The sequence below is a fragment of the Euprymna scolopes genome, chromosome 22 (genome assembly GCF_053919585.1).
Source record: "Euprymna scolopes isolate OS-2025 chromosome 22, ASM5391958v1, whole genome shotgun sequence".
Taxonomy (NCBI): Eukaryota; Metazoa; Mollusca; class Cephalopoda; order Sepiida; family Sepiolidae; genus Euprymna; species Euprymna scolopes.
In genome coordinates, this window is record NC_136503.1 from 59,789,023 (window position 1) to 59,810,078 (window position 21,056).

Genomic DNA, 21,056 nt, shown 5'->3' on the forward strand with positions numbered 1-21,056 from the left:
ATATATATATATATATATATATATATATATATATATATATAATTGTTTGTTTCAGCTTTAAGTCACGAACTTCGACTTCTGCCTTTTTCCGTCCAACACGCACCACTTCACAACAGATCGAACCGGGCGATCACGATTCTGGAGATCGAAAGCTCAATGATTGATAGGGTGTAAACAGATAATAGCAACTCGAATTGCATTGTTACATCACGTTGGTTGCTCATGATTTGCGTGTGGCTCCTCTTCCTGGTAAATAACTCAATAACAATTATAGTCCTGGATCAACTAAAACTACGCCTTTTGTTTTGTCATGTTGTGGTTTACATCAGGATATTTTCGTATCCATGGTGATCTTAATACTATTGTGGTAACGATTAGAGGTGAGGAAATAAAGTCAAAGGTTGGTTATTGAATTAGCAGAAAATCGATACTCAGATAGAAAAAATATACTCGCTGTTCTTTCAAAAGTAACAAATTATTGTTCATCTAAGTAAAATCATAATAAACATACTTAGACATTGAAATATATAGATTTCGGATTTATTGCCACAGACATATTATACATAACCCCAATTAGCATACTTGATGAGCATCAAATAATGATTGAGAGTTACTGCATTTTAAAAAAAGAACATTCACACACATATATATATAAAGCTATAATTCGTAAGCTATGTATGTATATATATATATATATATATATATTATGCGTATTTATATATGTGTGTATGTATATATGTATTTATGTATATATTCATATAGAGACAGAGGAGAAATAAAAGAGAGAGAAACAGACAAACAGACAGACAGACAGGCAGAGAAAGGAGGGAAAGAGAGCCCGTGACAGGAACAACCTTTTGTTTACCCAATAGGAGACATACATAAACCGCTAAAACCCATTAAGCAAGATTCAGTGGAACCTTTACGGAAGAATATACTCGGTTATTAAGAACAATGTTGAGTGTAAGTGAGTAAAATTTATTTAAATACTTGTGACAAAATATTAGAAATAAAACATAGGTGCCGTTGTTTTAAATAAAGGAATGCTCAAGTGTTCCCAAGAATATATGCCCGCAACTGCTGCTTTTTGAAATGTTTTTTTTTCTGCAGGTTTGCACCCACAGATGCCACATTTAAATTTATTATCTCTAAATAATTAGCCAATAACTTATGTAACTTTTGAATGCCATTTTACACACATATATTCGTCATAGTCAAATTCTACATAACATCATCATAGTCGCAGCAATCTATAGTGGAAGTAGTTGTTGTTTTTCCCTACAAATAAAAAGTACTTTTACCGCTTCCCGTCGATAACGGGAAAGTTTTTGCAATTTGGACAGATATAAAGTTACACCCTTATTATCTGGATCGTATACTTATAGACATAACATAGTCATTCCATTTTCTCATTCCAAAAATGACGATTTTTCCCTCCTCACATCCTGACAATTCTCATTGACTGAGAACTGACTGTTTGCTCATTCCAGAATGTAAATTTTCCTTAAAAAACGAACACTCCAGAGATTTACAAACATGGCTGCATTCTATCCAAAGGGCCATCGTTTTTAAATAAAATAACCCAAATACAAACATATTAAAACATCTAAACATGTTCGTAAGCGAAGCCTATTTATATTTCTTTTACATAAAATGTGCCGTACATGTAAAACACTGTTAAACAGCTATGCTCTTGTGCCAAATCTTTCGTGTTTACATACATCGTACATGTCGTTTTCCAAAATATCGTCACATGCTGATAGACATTTCTACTTTTTCTAAAATCTGGATCAATCTTTCTTTTTTTTTCATTTTTTTAAGTACAGATATTTTGTAGACTAAGCGAACGGTTTTGAAACTGCCCTAACCGGTATTATTAACCACATTTCATTCCGGAAACAAAACAATCTTTTCCAAATCCACATGGACAAAATAATTAAAGATATTGATCAATCTAAGCAAATATACCTCAAGGTTGATAAATCACAAAATTTCTGCAAAGTCTCCAAACAAAAATACTTAAAACTTCTAAATGATAATCTCACCTCAACATACAAATACATTAATATAGATAGTAAAATAATCACAGATACTTTAAAACTAAGCAACAGAGTAGCTAAGCTAGATACTAAATATATATATATATATATATATATACATATATATACATATATATATATGAATATATATATCCATATATATATATGTATGTATATGTATGCATATATATATATATATATATATATATATTTAGTAATGTGATTGACAATTTAAAATTCAAATTAGAATTAAAAATTAAAAATCTGTCTCATAAGAAGGGACAGAAAAAAGTCAATAATTTGTACGATCGTTTCGAAAACGATGTTTTTATTGTGATAGACATTAAACCACGGACAACAATTTTGACATATAGTTTTTTAAACAAAGTCTCCTCATCAGCAAAAGTATTGGGTGAGTTTTTTATATGTAAAATACACAATAAATAAACTTAGCATTTGAATTTTAAATTATCAATCACATTACTAAATATTTAAGTAGCTCTAGGATATTTGTTTATCGAGCTTATTATATATCTTAATTACAACGATCACTGTTTTTTTCTTGTATTTTAATTAGATTAGTAATTGTACTATCACATTAAAATACACTTTGCTCTTTAGACTACTGTCTTAACCCCCTTTATATATATATGTATATATATATATATATATATATATATATATATATAAGTTTAGTGGTTAAAGAAAAATCTGAAAATCAAAATAACATTAAGCACTAAACTTATATATTGCTCTATTTTTGAATATTGAGCCTTATGCTTTTGCGCTGGAATCACCATGAAAGTATTACTTCAAAATCATATCTATCAGGATATTTCACTTGATCTTTAATCTGTGTCTTATATATATATATATATATATATATATATATATATATATATATATATATATATATATATATATATATATATAAGAGGGGGATATAGTTTGTTTTAAGCATTGTATAGTATGTAGTTAAATAGAATGTGTAGAAGGCGGTACAATTTAGATGTAACGGAAGGCTTGTGTCCTTCCGTTATCTCTACATTGCACCGCCTTTCACACATTCTATTATATATATATATATATATATATATATATATATATATATATATATATATATAAATCTAGCAGTTATACGCGTCGTTTACTGGGCTAAACAGGACTTTCAAGACATCGGATCTGACTTATGAAAGTATGAAATGTCGTGAAAAGCGAGTATAGGTGTAAATGGATAACTTCACATTTTCAGGTATTGAAACAAACGCAATCTTTTTCAAACGAACACGAAGGAGGCAGTAATATGGATTTTCTTAACAGAAAAGTATGGATATGAATTAACGTTCCCCACTAAATCTGATCATCGTTGGTATTGTGTAAATAAACGATGCAATCTCTATCCCCTATCTGACGGCATGTTTGGTAGTACATGAGCATAGGGTTTCTAGTCATAAGTGATACTCTGGCACCCCCACCACGTGGTTGGCGGTAAGCGATGTACCCTATCAAATCCCTGCTCCACTTAAAATGGGTATGATGCCGCCTGTAGTTAGTCTACGTTGTGAGTGTGCGTAGTATATCATAAAGTTTCCTCCCATCAACGTGAGTCTGCGTTCAGGTTGGTACGAGGCAAATTTATCATATCCATTTTTTGTTCCGTGGAACATCTAGTACCATTGCATCTGGTCAGTTTATTATAATATTAAAATATATTGGAGTACACTATGCTGACAGATACACTCACATATATTGAGCCTTATATTTAGAAGTATATGTTTATAGATACATTCTTAACTGCTCGTCGTATTCAGAGTTCTTGTACAGTGCATTTGTTATTATGTATAACACGTGTGCATATTAAGTATTTTCCGCAACAGACCTAAAGAGACGTTAAATACTTAAAATTTTTATGCTTCAAAAATATTGAACTTAATTCTTCTGTTTGTCACTATAATAAACATTTTTATTTTCGTTCTACAAATGTATAGTATTTTGTCTATAATCTTTACGGACAAAATAATACAGCGTAACCATTTAGCTGCAGCTTACATAAAAATATAACGGAGAAAAAATTAAAGCACACCCAGAAACAACAGGAACTAAAAAAAATAGAACTGTATACATAGAGAATTTATTAATTTGAACACATAACGTGAAACATATGTACTACATTCCGATGCTTATCGCAATGCATCTGTTGTTTGTTATAGGCCATTTAAACAAATCCGAATTGATACGTCTGATTTTACACATGAAACATATAAAATTGTACTAATATTGTTAAATATAAGATTTATAAACTGTAATGCAGTGCCAGAAACAAAGTTATAAATACGCGTTTGATGTAGAAACATACAGTGATATAACAAATATAATGTATTTTGGCTTATGAGAAGTAGCAGCATTTGAATAAAGATCTTTGATATCTAGCATATTAGCATTATATTTGTATTTTATTTTTCTCCAGAGACATTGACATTGTTCAAAATTTTACGCAGGACATACATTTACCAGTCCCAGGGCATGTGGTCTACAATTTACTTATAACGAACCTGACGAGATCTCTTGAAAACATTGCTGTGTATTTAATGAATCATATTTAGAGTAACTTTTTCATTTTAAAATTATTAATTCAATAAATACATTCATTTGCATGCATATAATCAAGGCTCTATAACCTCGTACTATTCATTGATATATATATATATATATATATATATATATATATATATATATATATATATATATATATATATATATATAATCCTGTAAAATACAACAAACTTCCATTAATAAAAATGCTACAGTAAAATAAAAATGTTTAATATAATTTACAGTCGAATTGTTTACCATGTCCAAAAAGTAAAATTATTTATCATCCGACTTGCTTTAAATATTTTATTATATGCAGTAGAGTTGTTTCGTTTTTATCATTCACGAGGGATTTATGTGCGTTATGTCGGTTTCTTGTAGTTTGAAATTGTGATTCATGGTGTACGTTTATTTCCAACCGTGAATTTATTTGTTTAGACAGTGTGAAGTAAACAATACGTAAATTAGTGTTTTTTGTGTGCAAACTTAACTTGTTATTTAAAAGATCCCAAGTCAGCCATTGTGTGTTGCTCCTCGGTATTTCATTGTTCATTGGTCATTCAGTTTTTTTTTTATTTATTCTGCTCTATTACATTTTTGTATCTACTTCTAAATTTTGCATTTTCATGTATTATTTTTCATTTTGTTATTTTATATTTTGTTGGTTGTATTTTGTGGATGCTTCCCGTGTTATCACTATTATAACTGTCCTTCCCTTCTTTTTTCATCTATTCTTCTTTGTTTTTATTGGTTCTCTTTTCTATGTAAGATTATTGATATTGTAATTGTTATTCATTTTTCCTTTTTTCTAGTTTTATTCCTTGGTTTTTAGGTTTTTCTAGTTTTTCTTTAAGTTTCGTTTTATTACCACTTATCTTTATTTCTAACTACAGATTTTTCTGACATTTTTATTGCTTATTTTTACTGTTTTTATATTGTTTTGTGTTAGTATATCTTGCCTTTCTTTCTATATTTCTCTATGATTTTAAATAGTTTTATATTATCTATTTTTTATTTATGCTTCATAACTCATCTTTATTATTCCTGTAAATCCCTTGGACTTTATTTTTTCAGACATTTTAAAAATGTGTTTCTATTAATGTGTTCTAATACATTGTCTATATTTCTCCTTATATTTCTACTTCTACTATTTTTCTTTATTTAAATTATCCTTATTTTTCTAACATTCTATCCTTCATTTAACCAACATTAATCTCACAAAATTTCTTTTAGAAGGAATCACCACTTATCAAGGTCTAGAGGTTACTCGAGGATAAGTGATAAAGCATGTACAGTGGTCAACAGGACAATATCGTAGTCGTTTGAAATATAAATTTGGTAAATTTAATCATTTAAGAGGAACGCCTCACTACTGTAGAAAACAGCCTAGTTGAAGGGGAAGATATTCAATTTTTTAGCCAATTTTTCGATGTTTGTAATATGAAAGGTCGAACTTAAAAACGATATTGATCTTGGTAAAATTCGTCGCCTCTATTGAAAGTTTAAGGAAGACATGCAAACAAACATACATACATACATACATTTATATATTGGTAACTAAAATTTTCGACCCAATCTGATGAAAAAGCTTGCCTTATCTCTAAATACCCTTTATGTAAAATTTCGAATATTTAGACCAAAAAGTGTCCGAGTAATTTAGAAGAGACCGCAGAGGTCATTTTTTAAAAACTTTGACCCCTATTATGACCCCTTAAAATTTATTGTTTTGGGCTCAAATCAAGTTATTAATTTAGATCCATGTCCAAGGAACCTATATCTAAGAGTTCAAGTGTTTAGCCCCAACATTGTGTGACGAGTTCGGTAGAGTTCTCAAAGAAAAAGTCGCTGAACTTTGACTCCTTAATCGCGAAATTGTTGGCCAAAAACCGATCACATCGATTTCCCCAAATCTCAATACACTGTATATCAAATTTCGAGTCTGTAGACTAAAGATTGACAGAGTTATTGCTTGTGGAAATGTACACATACACACAGACGCACACAGAGAGACACTTTCACTTTTAAAGATATATAGATATACGAAATTTGGACAAAGTAAAATGCTATATTCAAGCGTAGTTGACGGCTGAGAAAGCTGGGCGCCCCTGTTTATATATATATATATATATATATATATATATATATATATATATATATACAGGGGGTGCAAAAGTAGGTATACAGTATTGGAAGTATTGACATTTTATCGAACTGAAAGCTACATACCTTAAAGTAAAAATGCATATACTTTTAGTCTTTTGTTTTTATTAATTATATTTCCTTTCGATTAAAGTGCATGTACTTTGAATTATATATTTTTATTCTTTCAGTTAAATTGGCAATTTACTCATGGCCGGTAATTTGACTGACGAACAGCGAAAATGGATATTAAAACAATACTGGAAGACAGAAAATAGTGAACGCGTAAGAGAAAAGTGGGTCAAAACCTTTGCTACACCTCCCCCAACAATGCTCACGGTTTATCGACTGCGTGACAACTTTGATCAGACAGGGAGTATCCAGAATACACAGAGAAGTGGTCGACCAATTACTGTGACCACACAAGAAAATGAATTCAAAGTTGCTCAGGCATTCACTCAGAGCCCACAGAAATCGAAATGCAGAGCCTCATCTGAACTTGGTATTGAGCGTAGATCATTGGGGCGCCTGAAGAATCGTGCCGGTCTAAAGATGTACACGCCTCGATTGATACATGGTTTATTGGAAGATGACTCGGATCGTCGTTTACGATTATCTGAAAACATCCTGAGCGAGGAACTTGAAGGTAACGGTATTCTAAATAAAATTGTATGGTCTGACGAAGCAAACTTTAAATTCTCAGGTGCCGTTAATCGACACAATTGCGTTTATTATGCAACGGAAAACTCTTACATCACTATTGAAAAAGAACTAAATCAACCCGGGGTAATGGTATGGGCCTGGCTTTCTTGCAAAGGTGTTTTGGCCCCATTATTCTTCACACAAGCATTGATCCAACTGTGTACTTAAACATATTGCACGATATGATAATACCCCAAGTACGTGAACAATACTAAAATGATGACTTTTATTTTCAACAAGACGGGGCCCCACCTCATTTTGCACTCACTGTGCGAGCACTACTTGACTTAAAATTTCCCAACAGATGGATTGGATGCCGTGGCGCCATCGACTGGCCACTACGCACGCCAGATTTAACTTCTATGGATTTCTTTTTTGGGGCACAGTAAAAGATAAGGTGTTTGCACGCAAGCCTCGCACTGTCGAATTTTTGTTCATTTTGGAAGCTTGTCAGGAAATTGATGCTGATAAAGATCTTTGTTCTAGAGTGTGCATGAGTGTTCGTGCTCGATTAGAGGAATGTGTTAATGCTGACGGCAAGCAATCTGAATACCTGCGGAAATAGGGTTTCCTATTACATGTGTTTCTTATTATACGTGTTAATTATTACTTGTTTATGCAACATTTGTTTGTCTGTATAATAAATGCCTTAAACTTTATGTTTTTTTCTTTTTTTGACCACTGTATACCTACTTTTACATCCACCTGTATATATATATATATATATATATATATATATGTGTGTGTGTGTATGTATGTGTGTGGTTGTATGCCATTCAGCCACAAACGTGGTTTAACGTATAGTAAAGCTTACGCTTTCCTAAAGTAAAACTACTTTAAAGCTTAACTGATCACTGATTTTTCGACAAAATTGCAAACAATTTTTACAGTTCATAGGTCACTTACGGGACGTTATTTTTAAATAAAAAAATCAATTTTCGGTCATTATTACGAAAGTTATAATTAAGTAATTTGTGTTTAAAAGTCTTCAGAATAAGTTTTTTTTTCTCTGATTGGCTTTTTGTTTCAATAGCAATATTTACAATATTGACGTTTTGAAGACGATTTCTTCTGATTGGCTGTTGGTTACCATTTTCGTCGTAAAAACCTTCATAAATCATAGCGGGAATGTCGTTTGCATGCCGTCTTCTTTATGTTATATAGAGAGAGTTTACAAAAGTGATACTCTTTGCTGCCTTTGACGTGCCCCATTAATTCAATTTCTTACTTTTTGCGGTACCAGTCCAGCTAATCGTTCGCTTACGACGTCCCGCTTGTATCCCGTTTCTCTTTTTTGTTGTTCCTTCTTTCTGTTCATTTACTTAATTACGTCTTTTATTTGATTGATTTTATTTAGTCAATTAAAGAATTGATAATTTTTTATGGTTTGTGGTCAATACGTATGATATTGAACTAAAAAAAAGAAAATATTATTTCAATGCAAAGCCTAGAAAACATGAATTACACATAATATATCAATTCTTAATGCTGCAATATTTTAAGTAACAAATTTATAATATTTGTACTAGAATATCTTGTGCTTTTCTGTTCTACTTTTAACAATAAGTCCATTTAATTTAATTGAATTTTTTCTTTTCCAACGAATTACCTCCTTCATACCAACAAAATGAGAAAACAAAATAAACCTAAGGACTGGACTCATTACTCTGGCGAGGCAAATTTTAATGAAATATTGGACCTTCAACCCAAACAAAAGTAAATAAATAAATTTAAAAAATGATTTTATAATTTTCAAGATATTTAATGTGTAAAGTGTTTATCTTTAAATCTTGTATATATATATATATATATATATATATATATTAAACAAAAATATTGTCGACCACCTCAGCAGAAATAACCTTCTTAGTGACGCGCAATATGGTTTCCGTTCTGCAAGATCTACCGCAGATGTGCTAACGGTTATATCTCATAGTATTAGTGAATCTCTTGACAAATGCTTCCTTTCTAGGGCAATTGCTCTTGAAATATCGAAGGCCTTCGACAAGGTATGTCATAAGGGCCTACTTCACAAGATTTCCAGCTACGGTATAACTGGAAAAGTGTTCTCTATCTTTAAATCATTTCTCTCTGATAGGATCATAGGAGTAGTGGTCGATGGACGAAATCAGAGGGCTGCAGTATTTAATGCTGGAGTCCCTCAAGGGTCGATCCTGGGCCCAACTCTCTTCCTGATCTACATCAATGATCTCCCTAAACACATACTTAAATCATTCGTTGATATCTATACTGATGACACGACCATCTACAGCAACACATCAAAGGCTGTAAATGACAAAGTTCTCTCTTATTCTCTCTCCTCTGACCTCGAGCGCGTGGTTCAGTGGAGGAAGACGTGGCTGGTTACCTTTAATGCATCTTTAACCAAAATCCTATCTTTACATCGTCAACGCTCTGATCCCCATCTGGCATCAATTGAAATGGATGGCTTTCGTCTAAGAGAAGCACCATGTTTTGACAAGCTTCTGCGTTTGAACTTTACTCCTGATCTGAAATGGTACACCTACATCAATCTGGTTCCAAGGTCGCTGGGAAGATGATGGGGTCCTTCTACCGCTCCAGAAAATTTCTCAATACTGATGCAATACTCTATCTATATAAAAGCCAAGTACGTCCAAAGGTGGAATACTGCGGCCATATCTGGGCAGGAACTGCTAAAAACAGCCTATTCTGCCTTGACAGAATACAAAATAGACTTCGTGGCTTAATGGGGGATTCCCTTCTCTCTTCCCTGCAACCTCTCTCGCACAGAAGAGACGTTGCGAGCCTATCTTAGTTTTATCGTTATTTCCATGGCAGGTGCCTATCTTAGTTTTGTCGTTATTTCCATGACAGGTGCTCGACTGAACTCCAATCTCTGGCCCCCCTTGTCAATCTTTTAAGAAAAACACCCTTCTAGCTGAATCCACTGTTACAACTTTTCCCCACTCTTTATCTGTGCCTAAATCAAAACGTAGATTCCATGAACAAAGCTTCTTTCTAGAACTGCACGCCTGTTGAACTCTGTTCCGTCTGCCTGCTTTCCAACTGACTACAACCTGGATGCCTTCAAGTCCAACGTAATCAAATGTCTGATGAACCGCCTCCCTTAAGTAGACACTTCATTAAATCTCCACACTAACATACTGTACTGGCAATAAACCTTATGCCTGAGTGGCTTCCAGGTTTTTATAAGTGGTGACCACCGTGTATATATATATATATATATATATATATATATATATATATATATATATATATATATATACTAATTTAATGCTCGTAGTATGTTATCGCCTTCTATATTCCTTTTTAATTAATAGCATCTCCCGATCGATTAAATTGTAATCTTAATCCGTGACACATGAACGTACGTTAAATGCACAACCGTATAAATATATTGATAATGATAACTATTTTTGTGTAATTATAGATGAATTCTATAATATATATATATATATATATATATATATATATATATATATATATATGTTCAATTTCAATCGGGGCATACGTTTCAGGGGTGCTATGAAAAAAATATGAGTACCAAGATGTCTGTTCATATTACACTTGAACTTCTTCATGCCAGTACAGTTGAGAAAGCAGAATCCTGAAAGAGAGTTCCAAAGTCTAGCAGTTCTGGGAAGGAAACTATTGGAGTAGAAGGCCTTCTCATATCTGGGAATCACTTCTGTGTAGAGGTGGAATATAGCTGGGTGTCTGGTTTGTCGGGGGTGTTTACGTCGAGGGAGTAAAAGTGCTTGAAGATTGTCAGAGAATTCACCAGTAAAGTACTTGTAGAACAGGCAGAAAGATGCAATATTTCGTCGATGGAACAGAGTCTTAAAGACTAGATGACAGTTGAGGACGTATCAGGTTGGCGACTCTCTTTTAAACCTGCCAAGACGTGAGAGCCAAGCAGCAGATGCACCATCCCAAATGTGACAACAATACTCCATACATGGGCGAATGGTGGCCGTATACAGGTACATCATACTTTCAGGTTTAAGTAGTTTTCTAGCACGATAGAGAGAGAGAGAAAGAGAGCCCACCTCCTCCGCAGTGGCCTTGGCAATGCTCTCAGCATATCTATTTCAATTAAACATTAGGCTGAGGACTGTCAGGTAATGTGTTCTTGGTCCTTGCTATTGGTGGCAGAGAAGGTTTTTAGTAATTATTGAAGGAGACAAGATTAGTCTTGGCAGCATTGAATGTGACCCTCCATTTTTGTTCCCATCCCACTACAGATTAAAGGTTATCCTCTAGTGTGTCTGCCATATCCCTAGATATGTGTTCATTCGTTTTCCCCACAACCTCTTATGGAGAGTGTTGTCCAGCAAATATACCCATCTCAGACACAATTTTATCAGGGAGGTCATTTATGAATATCAAGAATAATAAAGGTCCAAGGATAGACCCATGAAGTATCCCAGCATTTATATCATATTGTTTAGATGTAAGACCGTCGAGGACAACCTTGATTTTTCTCTTACTTAAGAAGGATCCAATTACATTATGCATTCGTCCAGTGATACTATATGTCTAATTTTCCTTAGAAAACCATCATGACATACTAGAGCTTGATTAATTAAGGGCTAAATATTTTGGCAAAAAGCGGAATATTGGGCGATAATTTAATGGGTCAGTTCTTTCGCTAGAATGCTTGAAAACTAGAACCACAGAAGCAGTTGTACAGCAGCCAGGACAGGAAGTTTTGTTGAGACATTTGATGTATTTGCTTTTGAGGTGTGTAGGTTTTTTATAATACCATGTACCTGAGAAGGGGTGATTTTCATATAATCTAGTGATCATCTGGCGCCCGTCCGCAAAGGAAAGTCAGGGAGGTAGTTGTGTGCAGGGTCCAATGTGGAGTTAGAGGCAAACCGGCTGGCAAGCAGGTTAGCCTTCTCGTATGTCGTGAAAACAACCTCATGATTGTTTGTTAGTAAGGGAATCTTTGACTCCTCATTATTTACTACACTGTTGTAGATTTTTTATTTCTGTGTATTCTGTCTTAACTGTCTCTTTTCCTCTCTTAAAATTACTTCTAGCTTCTATATAATTCTGCTTGTTTGTACTGGATGTAAGGCCGTTGAATCTGCGGTACGCATGCTTTCTTTGAGTAATGGCAGTGGAAGTAAACCATTGGGTGGGGGGTAATTACTACGGAATTTTTCTGTGGGAACATGTGCTTCAATAGAAAAATGCGAGCATGAAAAGTAATATAATTAAGCTTAAACATGGAAAATAATTGACTAATTGTTTAAACTGGAAAAGAAAAGGACAACATATTCTTGTAAAAATATGATAAATTTATAACTTAAATATTGCAGCATTAAGAATTAATTATATGATGTTAGAATGGAATTAAAAAATTTTAATGATGAAATATTTTAAGTTATAAAATTATTATATTATTTACTACAATATCTTATCCGTTTCTTTTCCAGTTTTAACAACTAGTTGTTTACTTTTCCATATTTTAATTTACCCGTATTACTTTTCATGCTTCCATTTTTCTAATGTAATCCATGATTTTTCCAGACTTCCAATAAATTCACTTGTTTTTCTTGTTTAATTTCAGTCTTATTTTTGCCCCCATAAACACATATATAATAACAATGTACGACGCTTGCCTGCTTTGAATAACCTCTTCCAATTATCTCTTTCTATTTATTTCATTCTCTCTTATTTACTTGTTACTTCTATTTTCGCGACAGCAGTGAATTAATGCAACAGTAGTCGCTTCAGCGACCTTGTTGCTAGTGATAGCAGTCATTAAATACGTCACTCTCCTCTTTACATATTTTACGATTTTGAACACAGAAATATCATCATATTTTGTTTTACTGAACGAAAATTGATTTGTTTTGTTTTTTTTACATATAGCGTAAGAGGTGATCTATAACTATATAATTGTTTGAAATTTAGTCGAAACTTAGTAAGCGGTGAAGTGTTAAAGCAGTTACAAGTAACTACAACTGCCACTTAACCATATATGCATATGTATACATATATATATATATATATATATATATACATGTTATATATATTTATATTATACATATATTTGTATACAAAATTATTTAGAGGTATTGAAATATATATATATGTATATATATATATACGAAATTACTTCGATGTGTGTATACTGAATTACTTAGATGTATTGAAAGGGTTGTTCTAGCTGAACATATGCACATTTTCTATAAAAATAACTTTTAGAAGTGGAACATCATTTTCTTAGCTTCCTGCTGCATAACGGGGATATATTTATATCCTAAAAATAATAATTACCCTGTAAGTATGTTCGCCAGCAATCCCAACAATTGTATTTTCCTAAGATAAACATTAGGAGAGGAAATTACACAATGGAATTTTGTTTTCGTATTAATAATATAAACAAACGTCAGAATAAACACGAAAATGTGAAGACCTTCATTTTCCTAGTATCTTCATATAAAAGTCAATCCGAAACAGGATGCTGCGGATATAACCCTTGTCGATTCTTTGTCGTAAAATATTTCTTTGATTGTTTGTATGAATAACATTTAGAATTAGGTTGTTTTTTCATGGCGCTGCTCGTTCCGCTCATAAAATAATTGGGTACGTTTTGCCTCAACACCGTCCACGTATCTCTGCGCGATGGGTTTAGTGCGGAATGTTATTGTTATTGCTCTGCAGCTCTTTTCATAACTGACATGGCGCCCTTCCTCTTCCTCTTTCTTCTCTGACCTGAAATACGAGGGCCTTGTTTTACATTATAAAGAAGCCGATATTGTTAAAGGCATATTTTATGAAGGGAAAGCTGCGTTAATTTGTCCAATACATAAATGTCGAAAAGGCAATAAGAAAATGGAGTAAGTAAAAGCATAAAACGGAAGGGCAGCTTAAAAAAACGTGAGTAAAAGTTAGTGTGGTAAAAAATTGGGCCAGAAATGTGATAAATCTTTGAACAGAAGAGCACAACGCCGTACCCCCTCGTTCAAAAGTACGCATTCGCACGAAAATGTTTGTTTATGATAGACAACCTTTTAATTTAGTTGTATAGACAAACAGAAGTAGAGAAATACGAAAAGTACACAGACGCGCACACAGGTATGTTTATACAAATATAGACACGCGCACACACATTTATATATGTATATATATATATATATATATACACACACACACACACATATATATACATACTATAAATACAGAAATGCATAAAACCACACATGCGCACGTATATATATATATATATATATATATATATATATATATATATATATATAGTTTCTTCGGTTTCCTCATAGGATGATTATCTTTAGTTAACTATTACGTGTAATTATATTCATGCAGATATTCTGCATGATTTATACTTGCGTAATAATTGAGTAAAAAGACTGTAGTAAACACAAACCTTTTTCCATATATATCTATATATATATATATATATATATATATATATATATATATATATATATGTTTTGAGCAAATTTCCTACCAAACTCATCTATCAGTTTTTGGTCTCCAGGCTTGAAACTTAATATATAGGCTAATCGAACCCATGCAAAACATTATATTTGGGTTTTAGTCAGGGAAAACATTATGCAAAGTGTAAAAACGTTAAAAATAGAATTTGCCAGGTTTTGGGTCGCATGGCGGCAGTACGAATATGCATATGTGACGTAGTAGCTATTGTTTTTTTTCCCATTTTCAACCTTCCAGCAAATATGTCTTCATTGCATTAAAGTAAAGGCTGATTCTCGGTGGTTGCGCATTAGTAATTTTTTTTAAAACTTTTAAAATCATTACTATATATTGGATCCAATATAATCTACCATATAATAAAATCATTGCGGAAATTCCCCTTGGACCAAAAAAACTGTAGGTTTTCAAAAACATATGGCACATACAAATTTATTATGTCTAGATTATTAGCCACTATATTATCTAACTTTAAAACACTATTTTAGACATATTTGTTCCTCATAACACCCTTATAGCAACACAATCACAATCACATCTTTGAATGAGGTAGTACCTATATTTTCCTCTAAATCTTCTATCCTCTTACCCTCCCCACTCATCAGCGGGACTATATACACACCTTATACACATACCATTATCTTTCCAGTTTCCGATTAAAAAGTAATAATTTCTCTTTTCGTACGTTCCCGCTTTTCTCTTTGTGTGCGAATTTACTAATCCATTATTTTGGACTAAATAACTTATTCAAAAAATGAACGCGTCAGACCGTCACAGACATATCGTCTCTCTCCAAAATCGTTTTATAAATATTAAACCAACTAAAAAAATCTTAATCGCTCCTAATCGTAATTTTACCTATACTTACTCTTATCGTTCTCTACATGGACATTATCACTACAAAACGTATCCTTAAAAAATACCCCTGATATAAACATAATTGACATTTACGGTTCCAATTGTTTCGCTTTTTCTTCGATCCCCCCTACTTAAAAGTGAACGATGTTATTTATTTTAAACATTTTCGTTCATTTGTAACGTGTCATGTAATTTTTCGTTTTTCTTTTTTGAATTTTTTTTTTTTGTTGACTTGGAAATTTTTATTAGCCACCTTAAAAAATACAATTCCTGACAAAAGAAACATTTACGGTTAGCATTGTTTTTTTTTCTCTTTAAACAGTTAACTATAATCATCATCATAATCCTACCGCCTCAGCCGGGATAGAACACACCACGACCCCTCCAGTATTCCCTATCTCTCATAGTACCCAAAAGATCTTCCTTGGAGATGAAAATATATCGTTGTATCCTATCTGGAAAAGTTTCTTCACGTGATCGATTGTGCGATGCTGGGTGCCTCCACAGTATAAATGATGAAACAAGTTCATCTGTGGCACGTGCACAATGCCTAGCAAAATGAACACATCTCCTGGTAATTTCCATATACCAGTTCTAAAGCTGGGTAATTTCGTCATGAAATATTGAGTACTCTTCTCAAAATACGTGTGTAATATCCAGCCAAACAACGCCCTTGTTTTGCTGAAAGAGACTAAGATGTAAATTATAATTATTGACTCTAACGTTTAATCATAACCGTAAATTGACTTTTTATGTATTCATAATCTCCTGTCTACTCCCTGCTGTTTTCTAAGTGTGTGCGTGTTCTGCTAGCTGTCTGTGGTGTGAGCGTGAGTTTGTTTGTGCGTGTTCGTGTGAGCGTCCGTGTGTTTTCTGCGTATGCGTTTGCGCGTGTTTGTGTTTATTTTGTGTGGATGTTTTTCCGTGTCTGCGTGAGTTTGTTTTTGAGTGTGCGTCAATGTGTTTTTATTTATTTTTTAAATTTTCTTCCTTTGAGATTTTAATGGTGGGTATGTGTCAGCCAAATCAGCTGCCAACATTGCCCTGCTTTTTTTATTGAAACCAACCCAGGGCACATTTAATATCCTCGCTGATCCCTTAAGTGCAATTGTCTGGATCTCTTTTGTACTTGGTTCACCAGGAATATTAGTGAAGTAAGACTTTATGTTCTTCTTCATCAGCCTTGTGACACCTGTAATAACTGGTAGAATTGATATCCTCTTAAGATACCATTTTCTTTGCATATCATACATGAGACCTTGGTATTTGGTATGTTTCTCTCCTTCAGCTCTGTCCATACCGGCATCATTAGAAACACTCACTTCAACCAAGGTTACCACTTTTTCTGTCTTATTCCATATAACTATGTCAGGTTTCACGGCCGAATTTTCAAGGTAGGTGGCTGTAGGGATTACACGGTCGTAATGTATGGTTAAAACTGTTATTTCAGGTTGATGTTCACAGGCCTTGCTGCTACGCTGGATGTTTACTTTTTTAGAGACGGTCCAGTGGAGGTACTTACATACTCCATCATGTCTCGCTGTATAGTAGCCGTCCCCTAGAAGAACCTTGCAACTTGATATTAGATGGCTCACACTTTCCAATTCCGTGTGGCAGAACGTGCATTTGTTTTAATTACTGATACCTATCATCTTCTTGAATGCATATGTCATCAATCCCTGGTATTGAACCACCATTATAACCCTTTCCTGATCATGGTGGAGGGCTTCCCTTTTGAGCCAATCCAAAGAACATTCTTTGTCTATGTATTGCTGAGAGAGTCCCCTCCAAATACTTAGCGCGCTGATGTTGCTCCCATTCTTTAAGGTTAATCCTTTGGAAGAGACCGGTATATTTCTGCCGGCTCGTTCTTGCGATTTCTGTGGCGGGCTTGTTTGGTGCTTCATCCTCATCTGAGAGACATCCCTGACCAAAATGGTTAGCCAGCTCGGTGACTGATATTGTTCTACTTGCTCTTGTTTCTTGACGTTTGTATACTATTGAGAGGGTGTGGTTCTGGGAGCTTCTTAGATACTGACCAGTGCCAACAATAGTTGCCCTATGTTCATGACTGATCTCTGAGAGTCCCAGGCCTCTTTCTCCCCAAGGCAAATACAGTCTTGGTAGATACTGATTTTTATATATAATTTTAAGAAGCGTTAGTAGCTCCGTGTCTTTACATCTAGCCGGTTGATATATTTTTGTGCCAAGTCAATGATACCAAAGCTGTACATAATTACTGTCATAGCAAAGTGGTTTATGGCAGTAATTTTTACGTGGGTATGTGCGTGCGAGTATGTGATTTTTGTGTGCGCGTGTGTGCGCGCGCGCGTTTCTGTGCGTGTGTTAGTTGGAATGTCTGTTGTTTATGTGTGTGTGCGTGCCCCGCTGTGTCATATATTTAAACCGAGATACCTTTTTTATATTCTAACCGTCCCTGTCAGTGCAATTGAAATGTTTTTTATGAGTCTAGCTGATCTTATGATTTTTAAACGATAGAGATTCCAGTTTTATTTTTATTTTATACCTAAAACCTCGGTATTATGTTATTGTTTCTCTCTCAGCTGTGTATGTGTCCGACTGGATTTCTGATACACATTCAAGTATACGTTTGAACGTCACACTGAAAACCCTATTTGCTAATTTATCTTTAACTAACTGCCCCCTTCGTCGACTTGTTTCTTTGACACGTTAATTCAAACCCCCTAAACTTAGTTTATTTCGCATGTTTACCCAACATCCTATTCCTTATAGTAATGTAATGTAATCTTCGTGATTTCGCAACCTTTCTGTTCATTCTTTCATCGTCTTATTTCCTGATTATTTTTATTTTCCCTTTTTATCTCTTTCTACTCTTCTCGTTATTCTGTTCAACTTGAACATTCTCTTTCTTCTACCGCCTTCTATTTTGAGTATTTTCTAATTTCCTGACGTGCCCAGTACTTGATAGAACTGAACGTACGTAAAAATAAACAGAGAAATATATTTTTTATGTAAAAATATAAGTTGGCCTGTTATAGGAACTCGTGACTCATTCTATACAAAATGTTCCAACATTTTATTACTCTGCTGACTCTTCCTCCCGGATCTAACTGTATCACAGGACTTCCCTCATTGAAATGGAAAAAAAGAAATTGTAAGGAAAGAGAACAAAAAGAATATTAGACATACACCTATTACAGATACATAGACTGAAATGGTGTTGTGTCTGTCAAATCGTGGTGCCAGTTGAGGTTTATCTATTTACCCGCATGCATACGGATTGCGCTGAGATTTTAGAAATATCACGCCATCTTCAGATTTGATGTGCGCTGACATTTCAAAATGAAAACTGCATTAAGTTTACCTCGTAGAAAAAAATCACGAATATAAGACTTTGAAATTTTACGAGATGATAGGCTTACTCAGACAAGTATACATATCATTGTGTCACAATGCGAAGTTGCAGCGGGTTATAAGTAGTTCTTTTAGATCTCATATATATATATATATATATATATATATATATATATATATATATAAGTAGGTTCTAGTTTGCTTGAAGCATTGTTGAAGTAAATTATAAGATAAAATTAAAAGCCAAGAACAATGCGAGATTTTTTTTTTATATAGAGTAAAATTAAATGCAAACAAAAGAAATACATTTCTTTTTTTTTGTTGTTTGTTTTTTCTTTTTGACACAAATTTTAACTCTAAACAACAGTAATTTTTTTTTCTCTGTTGTATTCAATGGTGTTGTAAATCTCAATATATTTCAGACTTATTAGTCCATTTTCAAGAGAAGACAGCGGAAGAGTGTTCAAAATTGGAAAAGTAGCCGCAGAGTTTGCCACGTGATACCGCGAAATATAGAACAAAAAATGACGTTAGGAGAACGTTAAAATAAATCAGTTGATGTTTGAAATACTTGTTGCGTTTGTGAATCAAGGGAGATGACTATTCAAGCAAGGTTTTTTTTTTTTTTTTTAATTATTGTTTTTCTTATGTTTTAAATTTATATTATAAAAGCGGAGCTCAATTCCAGTCTATTGTTTAGTGTGGGAGTATTTTTTGAAATAATTAAAGATTCGAGGATACGAAGTTGACCTACGTTTCTTGAAAAATATAAATATATAGAGCCGATGGTTGAATATTGGTTTTCAAAAGCTCGATTTATATTTAAATGATTCAACTGCATTAAATGATTTCTAATATTCCACACAAATAATATCTTATAGCAACATTAGGGGGTTTCAGGTAAATGTTTCATGATGTTCCGTTTTTTTCTTATAGGCAAATCTTTACACATCCTGTTTATCGATTGATTTCAACGATATAAACATAGATAGTATTACTTTTTTCGCTTTCATTCTGTCAAGCATTGGCAGGGTTTTGCTCTTTTTCGTCGCATCGATTCCCAGATTGCATGTTCTTAAATTTTCCAAGTATCATTTTATTTTTCTTAATTCGTCTTTGCCCCACTCAACTTCCGCTAATTTCTTTTGTAGTGTTCCTCTTCTGAGATTGGCTGATCTGTTCTTTATTATATGCCCAGCAGAAGAGTAAATATAGTTCATATTCCTCTGTTATGCCCTATTTCTTTTTGAGGGGAACTTCCATGCCTATGATTCTAACAGCTCAGTTCATATCTCAGGGATTTACCTGATAGAATCTATTTTAACTTTATTTATTTCATAGCCATTTAGAAATTGTCACCCTCTCTTACACGCTTTCTGGATAATGACTCTCAATATTCATGCTTTCTTGATATATTTTTCATCGCTTTGCTTCTGGCTTGTTTTTTCTCGCCTTCACTATTGTAATCCTCTTATCATGATGTTGGTGGTGTTGATATTCAGTCTACTCTCACAAACAGTGTCTTATAACTAAAATAGGTTTACTGGCTGAACTTCGCATCTTCATGTTTGGTCTTTTATGGGAGTTATATTTTTGTATGACTCCACATTATGCAATTAATGTGGTTTCTGATCGGCTTCTTGCTTGAATCAACAACTTTATTTCTGATCGAATGTGCCAATAAAACTTAATTCTCCTTCCTGGTTGTTCTCTTATTTTTGCGTCAGCAATATCTTATTGTAACTAATTATTTAGTCGCTACTGCAAGCATTGTTATGAGATATAATAAGAGATAGCAATGCATGCAAGAGAACAATCCATGAGGAAAAATTGTAGTATACGTTAATAATTCATAATTATATCTAATCTCCAAAGAGTTGATATTGTGTGTTTGGACAATCCATCTTAGTGTTC